At 45.2% G+C, this 19650-nt stretch overlaps 1 protein-coding gene across 5 annotated transcripts in view; it reads right to left on the bottom strand.

Annotated features, from left to right (window-relative positions):
- LOC129826642 (amyloid-beta A4 precursor protein-binding family A member 1-like) overlaps positions 1 to 8144 on the bottom strand; it is a 171899-nt gene extending 163755 nt beyond the window's left edge. For 3 of the 5 annotated variants that reach the window (XM_055887590.1, XM_055887592.1, XM_055887589.1), the window contains exon 1: positions 7769 to 8144. The gene's annotated coding sequence lies outside the window, so the exon portion shown is untranslated. The remainder of the gene's footprint in view (positions 1 to 7768) is intronic. The other 2 variants (XM_055887594.1, XM_055887593.1) reach the window with 1 other exon arrangement.
- Positions 8145 to 19650: the final 11506 nt, after the last annotated feature.

The following is a 19650-nucleotide window of genomic DNA, read 5'->3' on the forward strand; positions in this document are numbered from 1 at the left end:
CTAACAACAGATCACGTCAATATGGCTAGTTACGAAGCTAACTTTCAGGGGATAAACTAGATGACTCTATCCAAATAGTGTTTGATTTGCTTGTCATCTATAGTGGTGATGACAATAGTCTGACTGATAACTTTACCAGGACGAGTACTTGCTGATGTCAAGCTCTTTCCAAAAGCCTCATCTCTGATGAAGCAAGCTACCTGACACTTGTTGTTTGTTTAGCTAGCTAAATGCCAAATGGTTCGGCTACTCTCACCTATCTGAAATTACATGATCAATTGATGTTTACTGAACATGAAAAGCATGCAGTTTCTTGCTATACAACTCTAATAGAGCTAAATGTGGAATAATCAGAAATGTGTAGTTCTGACTGCTCTTCAAGAGGTGATGATATTAAAAACCAAATAGTTGTAAAATGTATTTAACAATCTCTTGAAAACGGCACATAGTTGTCAATGGTTTTAGGGAGCTGGGGGTCTCCTTGCACCCCAGCAGCCAAATCGAACGCTTTGCACCATATTGTGACATTTTATTGATAATGGCATATTCCCTCCCTCCCTTCCTCATTCTCACTCCTCCTTCCCTCCCTCATTTTCTCTCCTCCCTCCCTCATTCTCTCTCCTCCCTCCCTCCCTCATTCTCTTTCCTCCCTCCCTCCCTCATTCTCCCTCCTCCCTCCCTCCCTCATTCTCTTTCCTCCCTCCCTCCCTCATTCTCTTTCCTCCCTCCCTCCCTCATTCTCTTTCCTCCTTCCCTCCCTCATTCTCTCTCCTCCTTCCCTCCCTCATTCTCTTTCCTCCCTCCCTCCCTCATCCCTCCCTCCCCCATTCTCTCTCCTCCCTCCCTCATTCTCTTTCCTCCCTCCTTCCTCCCTCATTCACCCTCCTCCCTCCCTCATTCTCTTTCCATCCGCCCTCCCTCATTCTCTCTCCTCCCTCCCTCATTCTCTTCCCTCCCTCCCTCCCTCCCTTATTCTCTTTCCTCCCCCCCTCCCTCATTCTCTCTCCTCCTTTCCTCCCTCATTCTCTCTCATCCCTCCCTCATTCTCTTTCCTCCCTCCCTCCCTCCCTCATTCTCTCCCATCCCTACCTCCCTCATTCTCTCCCCTCCCTCCCTCCCTCTCTCTCCCTTCTCTCTCCCTCCCTCCCTCCCTCTCCTCCCACCCCTCCCTCATTCTCTCTCCTTCCTCTCTCTCTCTCTCCTCCCTCATTCTCTCATCCCTCTCTCCCTCATTCTCTTTCCTCCCTCCCTCAATCTCTCTCCTCCCTCCCTCATTCTCTCTCCTCCCTCCCTCCCCCATTCTCTCCCCTCCCTCCCTCATTCTCACTCCTCCCTCCCTCATTTTTCTCCTCCCTCCCTCCCTCATTCTCTCTCCTCCCTCCCTCCCTCATTCTCTCTCCTCCCTCCCTCCCCCATTCTCTCTCCCCCCTCCCTCATTCTCTCTCCCCCCTCCCTCATTCTCTTTCCTCCCTCCGTCCCTCATTCTCTTTCCTCCCTCCCTCCCTCTCCCTCTCTCCTCCCTCCCTCATTCTCTCTCCCCCACTCCCTCATTCTCTCTCCTCCCTCCCTCCCTCATTCTCTCTCCTCCCTCCGTCATTCTCTTTCCTCCCTCCGTCATTCTCTTTCCTCCCTCCCTCCCCCCTCATTCTCTCTCCTCCCTCCCTCCCTCATTCTCTCTCCTCCCTCCCTCATTCTCTCTTCTTCCTTTCTCCCTCCCTCCCTCTCTCTCTCTCTCTCTCCTCCCACCCCTCCCTCATTCTCTCTCCTCCCTCTCTCACTCTCTCTCCTCCCTCATTCTCTCTCATCCCTCTCTCCCTCATTCTCTTTCCTCCATCCCTCCCTCCCTCATTCTCTCTCCTCCCTCCCACCCCTCCCTCATTCTCTCTCTCTCCTCCCTCCCTCATTCTCTCTCCTCCCTCCCTCATTCTCTCTCATCTCTCCCTCATTCTCTCTCCTCCCATCCTTTACTCATCTCTCTCAGTTCCTGTAGCGTTATTCCTCTTGACAACCTCCACCGCAGCAGGAAGGCTGCCATGTATAGCTACATCTGCTGTCCAACCGATAACATCTCATTCGGCCTGCTGTTCAACCAATCACATCTCATTCGGCCTGCTGTTCAACCAATAACATCTCATTCAGCCTGCTGTCCAACAATCACATCTCATTCGGCCTGCTGTCTAACAATCACATCTCATTCGGCCTGCTGTTCAACCAATCACATCACATTCGGCCTGCTGTTCAACCAATCACATCTCATTCGGCCTGCTGTTCAACCAATAACATCTCATTCGGCCTGCTGTTCAACCAATCACATCTCATTCGGCCTGCTGTTCAACCAATCACATCTCATCCGGCCTGCTGTCTAACAATCACATCTCATTCGGCCTTCTGTCTAACAATCACATCTCATTCGGCCTGCTGTTCAACCAATAACATCTCATTCGGCCTGCTGTTCAACCAATCACATCTCATTCGGCCTGCTGTTCAACCAATCACATCTCATTCTGCCTGCTGTCTAACAATCACATCTCATTCGGCCTGCTGTTCAACCAATCACATCTCATTCGGCCTGCTGTCTAACAATCACATCTCATTCGGCCTGCTGTTCAACCAATCACATCTCATTCGGCCTACTGTTCAACCAATCACATCTCATTCGGCCTGCTGTTCAACCAATCACATCTCATTCGGCCTGCTGTTCAACCAATCACATCTCATTCGGCCTGCTGTCTAACAACCACATCTCATTCGGCCTGCTGTTCAACCAATCACATCTCATTCGGCCTGCTGTTCAACCAATCACATCTCATTCGGTCTGCTGTCTAACCAATCACATCTCATTCGGTCTGCTGTCTAACCAATCACATCTCATCCGGCCTGCTGTCTAACCAATCACATCTCATTCGGTCTGCTGTCTAACCAATCACATCTCATTCGGTCTGCTGTCTAACCAATCACATCTCATTCGGCCTGCTGTCTAACCAATCACATCTCATTCGGTCTGCTGTCTAACCAATCACATCTCATCCGGCCTGCTGTCTAACCAATCACATCTCATCCGGCCTGCTGTCTAACCAATCACATCTCATCCGGCCTGCTGTCTAACCAATCACATCTCATTCGGTCTGCTGTCTAACCAGTCACATCTCATCCGGCCTGCTGTTCAACCAATCACATCTCATTCGGCCTGCTGTCTAACAATCACATCTCATTCGGCCTGCTGTTCAACCAATCACATCTCATTTGGCCTGCTGTTCAACCAATAACATCTCATTCGGCCTGCTGTTCAACCAATCACATCTCATTCGGCCTGCTGTTCAACCAATCACATCTCATTCGGCCTGCTGTCTAACAATCACATCTCATTCGGCCTGCTGTTCAACCAATCACATCTCATTCGGCCTGCTGTTCAACCAATCACATCTCATTCGGCCTGCTGTCTAACAATCACATCTCATTCGGCCTGCTGTTCAACCAATCACATCTCATTCGGCCTGCTGTCTAACAATCACATCTCATTCGGCCTGCTGTTCAACCAATCACATCTCATTCGGCCTGCTGTTCAACCAATCACATCTCATCCGGCCTGCTGTTAAACCAATCACATCTCATTCGGCCTGCTGTTCAACCAATCACATCTCATTCGGCCTGCTGTTCAACCAATCACATCTCATTCGGCCTGCTGTTCAACCAATAACATCTCATTCGGCCTGCTGTCTAACAATCACATCTCATTCGGCCTGCTGTTCAACCAATCACATCTCATTCGGCCTACTGTTCAACCAATCACATCTCATTCGGCCTGCTGTTCAACCAATCACATCTCATTCGGCCTGCTGTTCAACCAATCACATCTCATTCGGCCTGCTGTTCAACCACTCACATCTCATTCGGCCTGCTGTTCAACCAATCACATCTCATTCGGCCTACTGTTCAACCAATCACATCTCATTCGGCCTGCTGTTCAACCAATCACATCTCATTCGGCCTGCTGTTCAACCAATCACATCTCATTCGGCCTGCTGTTCAACCAATAACATCTCATTCGGCCTGCTGTCTAACAATCACATCTCATTCGGCCTGCTGTTCAACCAATCACATCTCATTCGGCCTGCTGTCTAACAATCACATCTCATTCGGCCTGCTGTTCAACCAATCACATCTCATTCGGCCTACTGTTCAACCAATCACATCTCATTCGGCCTGCTGTTCAACCAATCACATCTCATTCGGCCTGCTGTTCAACCAATCACATCTCATCCGGCCTGCTGTTAAACCAATCACATCTCATTCGGCCTGCTGTTCAACCAATCACATCTCATTCGGCCTGCTGTTCAACCAATCACATCTCATTCGGCCTGCTGTTCAACCAATAACATCTCATTCGGCCTGCTGTCTAACAATCACATCTCATTCGGCCTGCTGTTCAACCAATCACATCTCATTCGGCCTGCTGTCTAACAATCACATCTCATTCGGCCTGCTGTTCAACCAATCACATCTCATTCGGCCTACTGTTCAACCAATCACATCTCATTCGGCCTGCTGTTCAACCAATCACATCTCATTCGGCTTGCTGTTCAACCAATCACATCTCATCCGGCCTGCTGTTAAACCAATCACATCTCATTCGGTCTGCTGTCTAACAATCACATCTCATTCGGTCTGCTGTCTAACCAATCACATCTCATCCGGCCTGCTGTTCAACCAATAACATCTCATTCTGAAACAGGGACAGCGTGTCTCGTGTTTTAAAGCAGCAGCAGTCTGTAGCTTTAGGTTGCCAATGTGCAGGGATGGAGGGATGAGGGGACAAGCAATCAATGGCTGACATGTTGAGAGGCAGGCCAAGGCAATCAGGGTTGGGGGAGAAGAGGACAGACACCTAACACACACAAAGAAAGCTTTCAGAAATCCAATGCACACAGAGTAACAGTCAATGACGATCACACATCTCTTGATTTCCCCCCACTTTGACATCATCAAATATAAATGACAGGGTGTGTAACAGAGGCTTTTATTCCAGTACAGCACTAACACACCTGATTCAACGAATCACCAAGACCTTGATTACTGAATCAGGAATGTCAGTCGGTGCTGGTCTGGAACAAAAGCCTGCACCCCCTGCAGCTAGCTCTCTAGGACCAGGTTTTATGACCACTGTACTAAACCCCATTTCAATTCAATATCTGCCCTGCCTGTTTATGACCGTTTCCATGGTGATCAACTCTTTGTAAAACATTCTATTAAACAATTACACAGCTTACTGGTTCAACATGGAAGGAGGATCAAGAATTCTGTTCAATCCTATTACAGCATTAGTATTAGTGGTCATATAGCCTCCCTGTCCCGGACCGCACATCACAAGCTATGTTTTAATGCCAACAGCCTAAACAAACACATACCAGCTAATCTTCAGACTACAGGATTCATGGGAGGGGGGAGGGGGGAGATTTATTTAGCAACACTGCAGTATCTGTGGCATAAACATGATGTACAGTAACAAACAGCAGGATAACATAACATGAATGGCACGTGACACACAGCATACATCTCTACATCCCTTTGGATGGGTTTGACTGGGCTACTGTCATCACATCAAACCTGCTGTGACACAATCCTCTCCTGTAGTTTATATCCCTCTGGATGGGTTTGACTGGGCTACTGTCATCACATCAAACCCGTTGTGACACAATCCTCTCCTGTAGTTTATATCCCTCTGGATGGGTTTGACTGGGCTACTGTCATCACATCAAACCCGTTTTGACACAATCCTCTCCTGTAGTTTATATCCCTCTGGATGGGTTTGACTGGGCTACTGTCATCACATCAAACCCGTTTTGACACAATCCTCTCCTGTAGTTTATATCCCTCTGGATGGGTTTGACTGGGCTACTGTCATCACATCAAACCCGTTTTGACACAATCCTCTCCTGTAGTTTATATCCCTCTGGATGGGTTTGACTGGGCTACTGTCATCACATCAAACCTGCTGTGACACAATCCTCTCCTGTAGTTTATATCCCTCTGGATGGGTTTGACTGGGCTACTGTCATCACATCAAACCTGCTGTGACACAATCCTCTCCTGTAGTTTATATCCCTTTGGATGGGTTTGACTGGGCTACTGTCATCACATCAAACCCGTTTTGACACAATCCTCTCCTGTAGTTTATATCCCTCTGGATGGGTTTGACTGGGCTACTGTCATCACATCAAACCCGTTTTGACACAATCCTCTCCTGTAGTTTATATCCCTTTGGATGGGTTTGACTGGGCTACTGTCATCACATCAAACCCGTTTTGACACAATCCTCTCCTGTAGTTTATATCCCTCTGGATGGGTTTGACTGGGCTACTGTCATCACATCAAACCTGCTGTGACACAATCCTCTCCTGTAGTTTATATTCCGCTGCGATATGAGCATCAATTTACAAACACAGACAGATTTTGCCTACAATAAAACTATTATTCAATGGCTTAGTCTGTTCTTTATTATATTTATATTTGACATTGCCAAGATCTTGCGAAGAATTAAAAAGCACGTCCGTCCATTCGCCAATCAATCGATACCCATATAGACATTACTGTATGATATACAGGCTGGGTACAGCTTCTCTGCTGCAAGCATCGCAGCAACATCGGTCGGATGTCAGAGGTGTGCCGCAACTAGGTGTGCTGGACGAAACACACAAACAGAGAGCTCTTGAGTTGGGAAAACCCAAAAAGACAACTCCGAACCCCCCCCCCCCCCCCCCCCCCCCCCAACCCCCCCCCCCCCCCCCCCGCCACCTGCTCCGAAACCTACAAGCCGAGGGGACAATTGGGACGAATATTTGTCAGGAAGACAAAATATGGAGCACGTACGGCGCTTGCGTATTCCGGGTCGGTGCCGCCATTCATCAGCTCACAGACGGTAGCGCACTACTGAGCAAGAACACCGACCGAGCCCCGGTCCCGGTGGAGGCAGCTGCGGCAGCAACAATTATCCCAGGGACAAACTCGTCGTAATGAATGCTCACTTGTTACAGACGCCAAGCTGCGTGTCTGCAAACAGGATGAATCAGCCCAGAGTAGACCAGCTTCCCGCCATATCAATAGGACTGATATGGGGAGGTTTAGGAGGGGCTGCCGTGGGGGGGGGGGGGGACTCGTTTTTGCCATCAAGTTACGGGATGTAGCATATCCCATGGCACCTGAAGCAAGGCCAACGCGTTATAGCCGAACTGTCATGCAGACACTATTATTATCTTTATTGATAACCAGAGGTTAGAATCACAACGAATGCACTTGGTGCGCAACTCCCAATCTCCGCAATAACTTCACTAATTCACTAATTGTTCTATTTTATTCTATGTACTATTTTCTATTGTTGTAAAATGATCGAATCTGATCAGTGCGTTCTGAACACCTGCCAATGACCGGGCCCAGAACAGATTCTAGAATATATTCTATCCCCCGCATAGAACGTTTCATGTTATTTCATGTCATGTTTTCCTTCCGCTACATTGATACATTGTAACTAAGTATTTTTCTATTTCTTATCTGGAACAGCATAATCTCCTGCTGGCCATGACAAACTCAGCAGCAGGATCACGGACTAGGTTGTCCTGGCCCCTCCTCAAGTGGCATTCGATTAGAGTCCATCTCTGCTACTGATCGTTCTGCAAAACACTCGTATAGAAAAGTGTCTCCTTGTTCATAACACCATAATATAGCATGCACGCGCAGCGGTGCGTTCAAAAGCAATCAACGCAATTCATCTCACCTCAGGTGTTTCAATATGGGTGTTTCTACTAGAGTGCGGTGAGTCTTCCATGCAATTCCACCGTCTGTCGTTTCGTTCCCCACCTCTCCCTCTCGCTCTAGCCGGCTGGGCTCGTCAGCTTTCGGTTGGTCTGTGTGTGCTGTGCTGTGCGCGCGCTGCCTCAGCCCTTCCTTCCTAGCCACCGGGCGTGACATCAGAGGGGGATTACAAACAATGCCTGCAAAAATCATCTTTAAATGAGGAGAATTGTATCTGGCCGGCTGCTCCAGCTGTCTTGAACGGCTTCTATTGTCTTCAACTAGACTTCACATAGAAAATCCCTAGTCTGTTTAATCTATCCATGCTATTCCGGATGCCAGTTCAATTTTACCCCATGCTTCTCACAGAAACTCTCTAAATCCATGTCATTTCTGTACTAAGTCACGTGGAAACAATTGGATTCCATTTATCATTGGTATGAAGTACTTAAGTACTACTTACAGTTGAAGTCAGAAGTTTACATACACCTGAGTTTAATACATTTAAACTCCGTTTTTCACAATTCCTGACATTTAATCTTAGTAAAAATTCCATGTCTTAGGTCAGTTAGGATCACCACTTTATTTTAAGAATGTGAAATGTCAGAATAATAACAGAGAATGATTTATTTCAGTTTTTATTTCTTTCATCACATTCCCAGTGGGTCAGAAGTTTACATACACTCAATTAGTATTTGGTAGCAATGCATTTAAATTGTTTAACTTGGGTCAAACGTTTCAGGTAAGCTTCCACAAGCTTCCCACAATGAGTTGGGTGAATTTTGTCCCATTTCTCCAGACAGACGTGGTGTAAATGAGTCAGGTTTGTAGGCCTCCTTGCTCGCACACACTTTTTCAGTTCTGCCCACACATCACAGGGCTTTATGATGGCCCCTCCAATACCTTGACTTTGGTGTCCTTAAGCCATTTTGCCACAACTTTGGAAGTATGCTGGGATCATTGTTGATTTGCAAGACCCATTTGCGACCAAGCTTTAACTTCCTGACTGATGTCTTGAGATGTTGCTTCAATATATCCACATACTTTTCCTACCTCATGATGCCATCTATTTTGTGAAGTACACCAGTCCCTCCTGCAGCAAAGCACCCCCACAACATGATGCTGCTACCCCTGTGCTTCACGGTTGGGATGGTGTTTTCGGCTTGCAAGCCTCCCCCTTTTTCCTCCAAACATAACGATGGTCATTATGGCCAAAGAGTTCTTTTTTTGTTTCATCAGACCAGAGTACATTTTCCCAAAAAGTACAATCTTTTTCTGAGGTCTTGGCTAATTTCTTTTGATTTTCCCATGACATCAAGCGAAGAGGCACTGAGTTTGAAGGTAGGCCTTGAAATACATCCACAGTTACACCTCCAATTGTCTCAAATTATGTCAATTTGCCCATCAGCAGCTTCTAAAGCCATGACATAATTTTCTGGAATTTTCCAATCTGTTTAAAGGCACAGTCAACTTAGTGTATGTAAACTTCTGACCCACTGGAATTGTGATACAGTGAATTATAAGTGAAATAATCTGTCTGTAAACAATTGTTGGAAAAATTACTTGTGTCATGCACAAAGCAGATGTCCTAACCAACTTGCCAAAACTATAATTTGTTAACAAGAAATTTGTGGAGTGGTTGAAAAACGAGTTTTAATGACTCCAACATAAGTGTATGTAAACTTCTGACTTCAACTGTAAGTCGTTTTTGGGGGAATCTGTACTATACTTTACTATTTAGATTTTTGACAACTATATTTTTTTACATGACTACATTCCTAAAGAAAATAATGCTCCATATATTTTCCCTTACACACAAAAATAGTTGTTTTGAATGCTTAACAGGACAGGAACTTATCAAGAGAACATCCCTGGTCATCCCTACTGCCTCTGATCTGGAGGACTCACTAAACAGAGAACATCCCTGGTCATCCCTACTGCCTCTGATCTGGAGGACTCAGTAAACAGAGAACATCCCTGGTCATCCCTACTGCCTCTGATCTGGAGGACTCACTAAACAGAGAACATCCCTGGTCATCCCTACTGCTTCTGATCTGGCAGACTCACTAAACAGAGAACATCCCTGGTCATCCCTACTGCCTCTGATCTGGCAGACTCACTAAACACATTTGCTTCCTTTGTAAATAGTTTGTTGGGAGTGTACCCTTGGCTATCCGTACATTAAAAAACCCTTCTGGTTTTCTTAATATAAGTAATTTGAAATTATTAATACTTTTACATTTGATGCTTGGGTATATTTTAGCAATTCATTTTACTCAAGTAGTATTTTACTGGGTGACTTTCACTTTTACTTTAGTCATTTTCAATTAAGGTATCTTTACTTTTACTCAAGTATGACAAGTGGGTACTTTTTCCACCACTGATGTTTATAACCTGTCATGTGAAGTCCAAACACTTAGCTAGATAGGCAGAAGTGAAAGAGGTCCTCTATGGCAATAACATCCCCACAGCATGATGCTGCCACCACCATGTTTCACCGTAGGGGTGGTGCCAGGTCTCCTCCAAACGTGACGCTTGGCATTCAGGCCAAAGAGTTCAATTTTGGTTTCATCAGACCAGAGAATCTTGCTTCTCATGGTCTGACAGTCTTTAGGTGCCTTTTGGCAAACTCCAAGTGGGCTGTCATGTGCCTTTTACTGAGGAGTGGCTTCCGTCTGGCCACTCTACCATAAAGGCCTGATTGGTGGAGTGCTGCAGAGATGGTTGTCCTTCTGGAAGGTTCTCCCATTTCCACAGAGGAACTCTGGAGCTCTGTCAGAGTGACCATCGGGTTCTTGGTCACCTCCCTGTCCAAGGCCCTTCTCGATTGCTCAGTTTGGCCGGGCGACCAGCTCTAGGAAGAGTCTTGATGGTTCAACACTTTTTCTATGGAGACCACTGTGTTCTTGGGGACCTTAAATGCTGCAAATATTTTGGTACCATTCCCCAGATCTGTGCCTTGACATAATCCTGTCACTGAGCACTACAGAAAATTCCTTCGACCTCATGGCTTGGTTTTTGCTCTGACATACCTGTCTATATAAGGTCCCACAGTTGACAGTGTGTGTTCCCTTCCAAATCATGTCCAATCAATTGAATTTACCACAGGTGGACTCCAATCAGTTTGTAGAAACATCTCAAGGATGATCAATGGAAACAGGATGCACCTGAGCTCAATTTCGAGTCTCATCGCAAAGGGTCCGAATACTTATGTAAATAAGGTAGGTTATTTTTAATTTTTAATACATTTGCAAACATTTATAAAAACCTCTTTTCGCTTTGTCATTAAAGGGTATTGTGTGGAATAATGGAAGGGGTGTGAATACTTTCCGAATGCACCATATGTCCCATTACCTGTTTATTCCCCATTTGCCCACCTCTCAGAGTTCCTGTACAGTTACAGTTAGATGGTCAATACCTGTTCTTATTGATGACACTGTGTAATTATATATGGTATTCTATGTCATTCTACGGTAGTGACATAGTTCTATATTCCAAATGAGTATGAAATATTATGGTTGGTTAGCAGTTGACAAAAACAAGTTATGTGGAGACAGGACACAGAATTGCATTACTCTATAAATAAATACAACATTAATCAAAGATGATATGCTAAGCATATTAAGATAGGGAGGGGTGTGTACTATGACAATTTTACAATATAAATTAGAAAAAGAAAGTTATGTTAAACTCAACAAAATAAAATAAAAATCAGAACCTATATAATATTTTCAAAAGCTCATTGAACTTTTGTAAAAAAAAAAAAAAAAAAATCTGCGTCGATGTATAATTGTTATCATATTCTAACGTTTGTGTTCTAATGTCTGCAAGTAAATATGCAATACAACAAACCCATGTGGTAGGTACAGTAAGGATATGCTTGTATTCATTCACTCACAACATGGTGACAATGACAGAACATCTGGACCGCTCAGAGGAAACTAAAACAAAAAAACATTTAGATTTGACCGTTTCAGACAAATACGTTTCCTCATTCGGGACACAGTGATGTAAAATGAGCAGTAGAATCTCTTACATAATGCTTAGGTTGTACAGTCATGGCCAAAAGTTTTGAGAATGACACAAATATTAATTTCCACAAAGTTTGCTGCTTCAGTGTATTTAGATATTTTTTTCAGATGTTACTATGGATACCGAAGTATAAGTACAAGCATTTCATAAGTGTCAAAGGCTTTTATTGACCATTACATGAAGTTGATGCAAAGAGTCAATATTTGCATTGTTGCCCCTTCATTTCCAAGACCTCTGCAATCCGCCCTGGCATGCTGTCAATTAACTTCTGGGCTACATCCTGACTGATGGCAGCCCATTCTTGCATAATCAATGCTTGGAATTTGTCAGATTTTGTTTGTCTCTTGAGGATTGACCACAAGTTCTCAATGGGATTAAAGGTCTGGGGAGTTTCCTGGCCATGGACCCAAAATATCAATGTTTTGTTCCCCGAGCCACTTAGTTATCACTTTTGCCTTATGGCAAGGTGCTCCATCATGCTGGAAAAGGCATTGTTCGTCACCAAACTGTTCCTGGATGGTTGGGAGAAATTGCTCTCGGAGGATGTGTTGGTACCATTCTTTATTCATGGCTGTGTTTGTCCTTAGGCAAAATTGTGAGTGAGCCCACTCCCTTGGCTGAGAAGCAACCCCACACATGAATGGTCTCAGGGTGCTTTACTGTTGGTATGACACAGGACTGATGGTAGCGCTCACCTTGTCTTCTCCAGACAAGCTTTTTTCCGGATGTCCAAAACAATCGGAAAGGGGATTCATCAGAGAAAATGACTTTACCCCAGTCCTCAGCAGTCCAATCCTTGTACCTTTTGCAGAATATAAGTCTGTCTCTGATGATTTTCCTTGGAGAGAAGTGGCTTCTTTGCTGCCCTTCTTGACACCAGACCATCCTCCAAAAGTCTTCGCCTCACTGTGCGTGCAGATGCACTCACACCTGCCTGCTGTCATTCCCGAGCAAGCTCTGTACTGGTGGTGCCCCGATCGCACAGCTGAATCAACTTTAGGAGATGGTCTTGGCGCTTGCTGGATTTTCTTGGGCACCCTGAAGCCTTCTTCACAACAATTGAACAACTCTCCTTGAAGTTCTTGATGATCCGATAAATGGTTGATTTAGGTGCAATCTTACTGGCAGCAATATCCTTGCCTGTGAAGCCCTTTTTGTGCAAAGCAATGATGATGGCACATGTTTCCTTGCAGGTAACCATTGTTGACAGAGGAAGAACAATGATTCCAAGCACCACCCTCCTTTTGAAGCTTCCAGTCTGTTATTCGAACTCAATCAGCATAACAGAGTGATCTCCAGCCTTGTCCTCGTCAATACTCACACCTGTGTTAACGGGAGAATCACTGACATGATGTCAGCTGGTCCTTTTGTGGCAGGGCTGAAATGCAGTGGAAATGTTTTTGGGGGAATTCAGTTCCATGGCAAAGAGGGACTTTGCAATTAATCTGATCACTCTTCATAACATCCTGGAGTATATGCAAATTGCCATCATACAAACTGAGGCAGCAGACTTTGTGAAAATTAATATTTGTGTCATTCTCAAAACTTTTGGCCACAACTGTACATCGTCTTCTTCATTCGTCAAAACAAAAGGTAACAGAGAACATCATTGTAGTAGGAGTTAAAGGGAAGCTCTTGTATGTAAAAGGTTGAACTAAAAACAAGAAGAGTGCTTTCGCCATATTGTCACGGCTGTCTTCGTCCTCCTCATCTGACGAGAAGAAGCGAGAAGGATCGGAGGACCAATACGCAGCGTCGTAAGTGTTCGTCATTTGAATGGAAAAACTGAACACTACAAAACAACAAAGAAACAACCGTGAAGCTAAATACCAATTGTGCTGACACAAACACTACACATAGACAATCACCCAACCCACAATGACAAAACAGGCTACCTAAATATGGTTCCCAATCAGAGACAACAACTAACACCTGCCTCTGATTGAGAACCATATCAGGCCAAACACAGAAACAGACAAACTAGACATACAACATAGATTGCCCACTCAGATCACACCCTGACCAAACAAAACATATAAACATACAAAGCAAACTATGGTCAGGGCGTGACACATATAATGAGAACATCTAGCAACCGAAAGGTTATGAGTTGGAATCTCATCACGGACAACTTTAGAAACTTTTCAACAACTTTGCCACTACTTCCCCTTCCCTTAACCCTTCTACCTAGCCATAACCCTAACCTTAACCCTTCAACCTAACTTGTAAAACTTAACCTTAACCCCTAACCCTAACCCCTAGCCTAGCTAATGTTAGCCAACTAGATAAAATTCAAAACATATCATAGGCTTTGAAAATTCATAACATTTAATACAAATGATAATTTGTAACATATCATACAAAATGGGTGATGGACAACCACAAATGAATACATACCATACGAAATGTAACATATCATACTAAATGGGTGATGGACAAGCACAAATTAATACATACCATACGAAACGTAACATATCATACTAAATGGACTGTCTCGGATTTACGTACAAATAGGAAATGCTTTAAGACCAGGTTGATGTCAAGCGTGTCTAGCTGTGCATCTTGGGAGAGTTTAACAGTTGCAAGGTGATTGTTATGTAGTGCTACTAACTCTGAAGAGCCTTCCTGATCCTATGAGGTGCTACTCTCTGAAGAGCCTGCCCCTTCCTGATCCTATGAGGTGCTACTCTCTGAAGAGCCTGCCCCTTCCTGATCCTATGAGGTGCTACTCTCTGAAGAGCCTGTTCTTTCTGATCCTATGAGGTGCTACTCTCTGAAGAGCCTGTTCTTCCTGATCCTATGAGGTGCTACTCTCTGAAGAGCCTGCCCCTTCCTGATCCTATGAGGTGCTACTCTCTGAAGAGCCTGCCCCTTCCTGATCCTATGAGGTGCTACTCTCTGAAGAGCCTGCCCCTTCCTGATCCTATGAGGTGCTACTCTCTGAAGAGCCTGCCCCTTCCTGATCCTATGAGGTGCTACTCTCTGAAGAGCCTGCCCCTTCCTGATCCTATGAGGTGCTACTCTCTGAAGAGCCTGCCCCTTCCTGATCCTATGAGGTGCTACTAACTCTGAAGAGCCTTCCTGATCCTATGAGGTAATACTCTCTGAAGAGCCTGCCCCTTCCTGATCCTATGAGGTGCTACTCTCTGAAGAGCCTGCCCCTTCCTGATCCTATGAGGTGCTACTCTCTGATGAGCCTGCCCCTTCCTGATCCTATGAGGTGCTACTCTCTGAAGAGCCTGTCTCTTCCTGATCCTATGAGGTGCTACTCTCTGAAGAGCCTGCCCCTTCCTGATCCTATGAGGTGCTACTCTCTGAAGAGCCTGTTATTTCTGATCCTATGAGGTGCTACTCTCTGAAGAGCCTGTCTCTTCCTGATCCTATGAGGTGCTACTCTCTGAAGAGCCTGCCCCTTCCTGATCCTATGAGGTGCTACTCTCTGAAGAGCCTGTTATTTCTGATCCTATGAGGTGCTACTCTCTGAAGAGCCTGTCTCTTCCTGATCCTATGAGGTGCTACTCTCTGAAGAGCCTGTCTCTTCCTGATCCTATGAGGTGCTACTCTCTGAAGAGCCTGCCCCTTTCTGATCCTATGAGGTGCTACTCTCTGAAGAGCCTGTTATTTCTGATCCTATGAGGTGCTACTCTCTGAAGAGCCTGTCTCTTCCTGATCCTATGAGGTGCTACTCTCTGAAGAGCCTGTCTCTTCCTGATCCTATGAGGTGCTACTCTCTGAAGAGCCTGCCCCTTTCTGATCCTATGAGGTGCAACTCTCTGAAGAGCCTGTTCTTCCTGATCCTATGAGGTGCTACTCTCTGAAGAGCCTGTTCTTCCTGATCCTATGAGGTGCTACTCTCTGAAGAGCCTGCCCCTTCCTGATCCTATGAGGTGCTACTCTCCGAAGAGCCTGTCCCTTCCTGATCCTATGAGGTGCTACTCTCTGAAGAGTCTGCCCCTTCCTGATCCTATGAGGTGCTACTCTCTGAAGAGCCTGTTCTTCCTGATCCTATGAGGTAATACTCTCTGAAGAGCCTGTTCTTTCTGATCCTATGAGGTGCTACTCTCTGAAGAGCCTGCCCCTTCCTGATCCTATGAGGTGCTACTCTCTGAAGAGCCTGCCCCTTCCTGATCCTATGAGGTGCTACTCTCTGAAGAGCCTGTCTCTTCCTGATCCTATGAGGTGCTACTCTCTGAAGAGCCTGCCCCTTTCTGATCCTATGAGGTGCTACTCTCTGAAGAGCCTGTCTCTTCCTGATCCTATGAGGTGCTACTCTCTGAAGAGCCTGCCCCTTCCTGATCCTATGAGGTGTTACTCTCTGAAGAGCCTGTCTCTTCCTGATCCTATGAGGTGCTACTCTCTGAAGAGCCTGTCTCTTCCTGATCCTATGAGGTGTTACTCTCTGAAGGGCCTGTCTCTTCCTGATCCTATGAGGTGCTACTCTCTGAAGAGCCTGTCTCTTCCTGATCCTATGAGGTGCTACTCTCTGAAGAGGCTGTCTTTTCCTGATCCTATGAGGTGCTACTCTCTGAAGAGCCTGTCTCTTCCTGATCCAATGAGGTGCTACTCTCTGAAGAGCCTGTCTCTAGCACTAATCCTTCCTTACACTCAAAACAACAGTTTGGTTTTGATCATGTTGAGCTCTGTCACATTTTGTTATCCGGTAGCCGTGAAGAGAATACTGTACTTCCATACCAACTGCCAAGCTCACGCCAGCTCTCTCTCTCTACCCTGTCTTTGTTGACATTGGCTGCCTCGGCCCCATACCGGTGCCTGTTTGGTCAGGAAGACAGTTCTGATCACATCACAGATTCACACAACAGTATTTTTATTTATTTAACTAGGCAAGTCCGTTAAGAACAAATTCTTATTTACAATGACGGCCTACCCTGGCCAAACCCAGACGACGCTGGTCAAATTGTGCGCCGCCCTATGGGACTCCCAATTACGACCCGATGTGTTGCTCCTAGACGTTTGGATACATTCCTGCTAAAACTAAATTGGCAGATATTTCTGCATTCCTCCTGGCTGCGGAGTGACTTTCAGACCTTGGCCACTACAGTAACGCCTCTTGCACTAAGATGCAGTGCCTTAGAACGCTGCACCTAACAGTAGCCTGGGCCCATATCCATAAAGCTTCTCAGTGTAGGAGTGCTGATCTAGGATCAGGTCCCTCCTGTCCATGTAATCTTATTCATTATGATCTAAAAGGCCAAACTGATCCTAGAGCAGAACTCCTACTCTGAGATTCTTTGTGAATACTGGCCCTGTTGTTAAGTAGCACCTCCACAAGAGGGCTCAGACACCTGCAGGAACATAATGCTGTCTCGCTCTGCTACAAATGGTCTTCCAATCTATAACCCCTCCCTACCTGGCTGCCCTCTGGCTGAGTTCACTGCTCATGTGTATTTGAGTATCGGTTACGTCAAATACTTTATCAGTATTTTCAAATACACAGTCCAAAACAAGTACTTTTATATGAGTATTGTTTAACAGACTCAAAAATACTGCCATGCATTTAACCCAGGTATTTTAAAATAGTATTTGAAGTATTTGAAAATACTGTCAAAATACTTTCCAAGTGTATTTCCAAATACGTTAAAAATATTCAACTAATTGTCTTTGGAAATAAAATATATATGCACACTTTCTTCAGAATGTACAGTTCCAGTCAAAAGTTTGGACACCTAATCATTCCAGGGTTTTTCTTTATTTGGACTATTTTCTACATTGTAGAATAATAGTGAAGACATCAAAACTATGAAAGTGAAAGGGGGGGGGGGGGGGGGGGGTCATGATCGCTAATCAAGATGTCAGGGACTCCTAACCTAGTAAAGGCTGCTTTGAGCTTGGCTATGACCTGGCTACTGGTCCTGGTTGGAAGGTGGAGGATTTCTAGGAATCTAGAATAGTTGTCTGACACTAGGTAACTTTGCTTTTCGTAACTCACACAGATCTATTGCTATTTTCTGACGTGGTCTGGAGGAAAGCTCTCTAGACATTAATGGCTCTTTTCTCTGTGTGCTCTTAGTTTCACAGCAAAATGCACACATTTTGCACCTCTGTGATTATCTCCTGTGAGATTTAAGGCCACCACACTGACTGGTTAGCTCTCTCCCTGCACTTAACCAGCCCTCGGTGTCCATCATGAATCCTATGTAGGAATGACTATATGGTTTCCCTTGATCACTAGTCCATGTGTCTCTGGTAGTTCCCCTCTCACCTGATAAAAGTCTCATCGATTCAGGGGTTCTCTCTAAGTACTCAGGCCACCCATTTCTGATGAACCACAGCACTGATTGCAGCTGTGGGTCAGATTCTGTGTTGTCTGATGTCCTCCATTCTCCGCCAGGGAAGCAGGTAGATGACTTACAACTGACGTGACATACGCAGTCTGTTGTACCCTCGTGGTTTCGCAGTGGACCCCTGGACAGAGCATCAGCTACGGCAAATGTCTTTCCTGGTGCCTCCTCTGCGATTCCTCTAACACATCAACCTCATCAAGAGTCTTTGACACCTGATAGGAACATTGTCCACGTCCTTGCTAATGAGGGGCACAAGAGGTTTGTGGTCGTGACCAGCCTGAAGCTGTCTAGTCCATAGAGGTACTTCTCAAAGCGTTCACAAGCCCATAAGCTTACTAAAACACTATTTTTCAATCTGAGCGTACCTTGTCTCTGCATCACTCAGATGCCTGAGGGTCTGGCCCGACACCGTTTGCATCAATGATGTGCCCCAGGAAGCGAAGCTGGCTTTGTTTGAACTTACACTTGTCCTTGTTGAGCTTGATCCCACTTCTGACACCATGTTAAGACCTTGGTTGGTATATCTAAGATATAAAATACTTTTATCCGTAGGTTCTTTTCAATGTGTTACCACCTTTAATGACATGCGACTGGTTGCCATGCTCCCTGGCATTGTTCTTATCCTGTGCTTGCTAGCTAGCCAACTACGGCTAACACAGTCACGTCAAACCGTGCAGCTAGAATAACAAAGTAGCTACATTTAATTTCGTTTGACCTGTTTTTCTATTTACATTTCTTTGTATAGCCATAAAAATGATGCCAATTCATGATTTCGACTGGCTGAGAAAAGATGTCCGTCTCGTCCAGACACGTTCATTCTCAATAGGACGGTGGAGATAGAATTTCAAATGTTGCAAATGTCAAGAGACAGACATTAACGTTTCTACAAACCAAATGTTAGACTAGAAGCAGGGGGAGATAGTGTCTAGATGCCTTTTTACAGTGGAGATCAAGTTAATGAATTGGCTGGCTGAACTGAGGGATTTCTCAGATGGAACAGGAAAAAAACATGCCAATTTTTTGCGTTTTTCAAGCTTAGCCGTGCTAAACAAGTTTTTTACTATGGCTTACACAATGCTTGTTTTGACCAACCCGTTGTAGAATCCGATTTGATGACTTTGTGGCTGCACCAGTTAGTGACCACTATACAGAGCTGACTCCAGAACAACATGGCGAAACCTGAAGCTACAGCAATGTGTAATAACCACTAACAAATGAGCTGATGTGACTCAGGGGCAGATCGCCAATCAGATCATTCTAAGCGGGAGGTTTAAGAGATGTTAAAGTAGGTTAACTATTCCCTTTGAGAAGAGAGACACAGGTGGTGAACTATCCCATTTAAAGCTACAATCCCAGACTTGTGTTTCAGCCCAAAGGCAGCCCCGCCACATAATCTTATGGATGGAGCTGGATACATGTAATGATGAAAACGTCTGCAAACATCCCGGATTGCAGCTTTAAGAAGAGAACACGGGAGGGCCAGAACGTTCCACACAGCTGCTTCCCTATGAGAGCTCGATCTGTTACTGTA

Source organism: Salvelinus fontinalis, chromosome 28, assembly GCF_029448725.1.
Source record: "Salvelinus fontinalis isolate EN_2023a chromosome 28, ASM2944872v1, whole genome shotgun sequence".
NCBI classification, from domain to species: Eukaryota; Metazoa; Chordata; class Actinopteri; order Salmoniformes; family Salmonidae; genus Salvelinus; species Salvelinus fontinalis.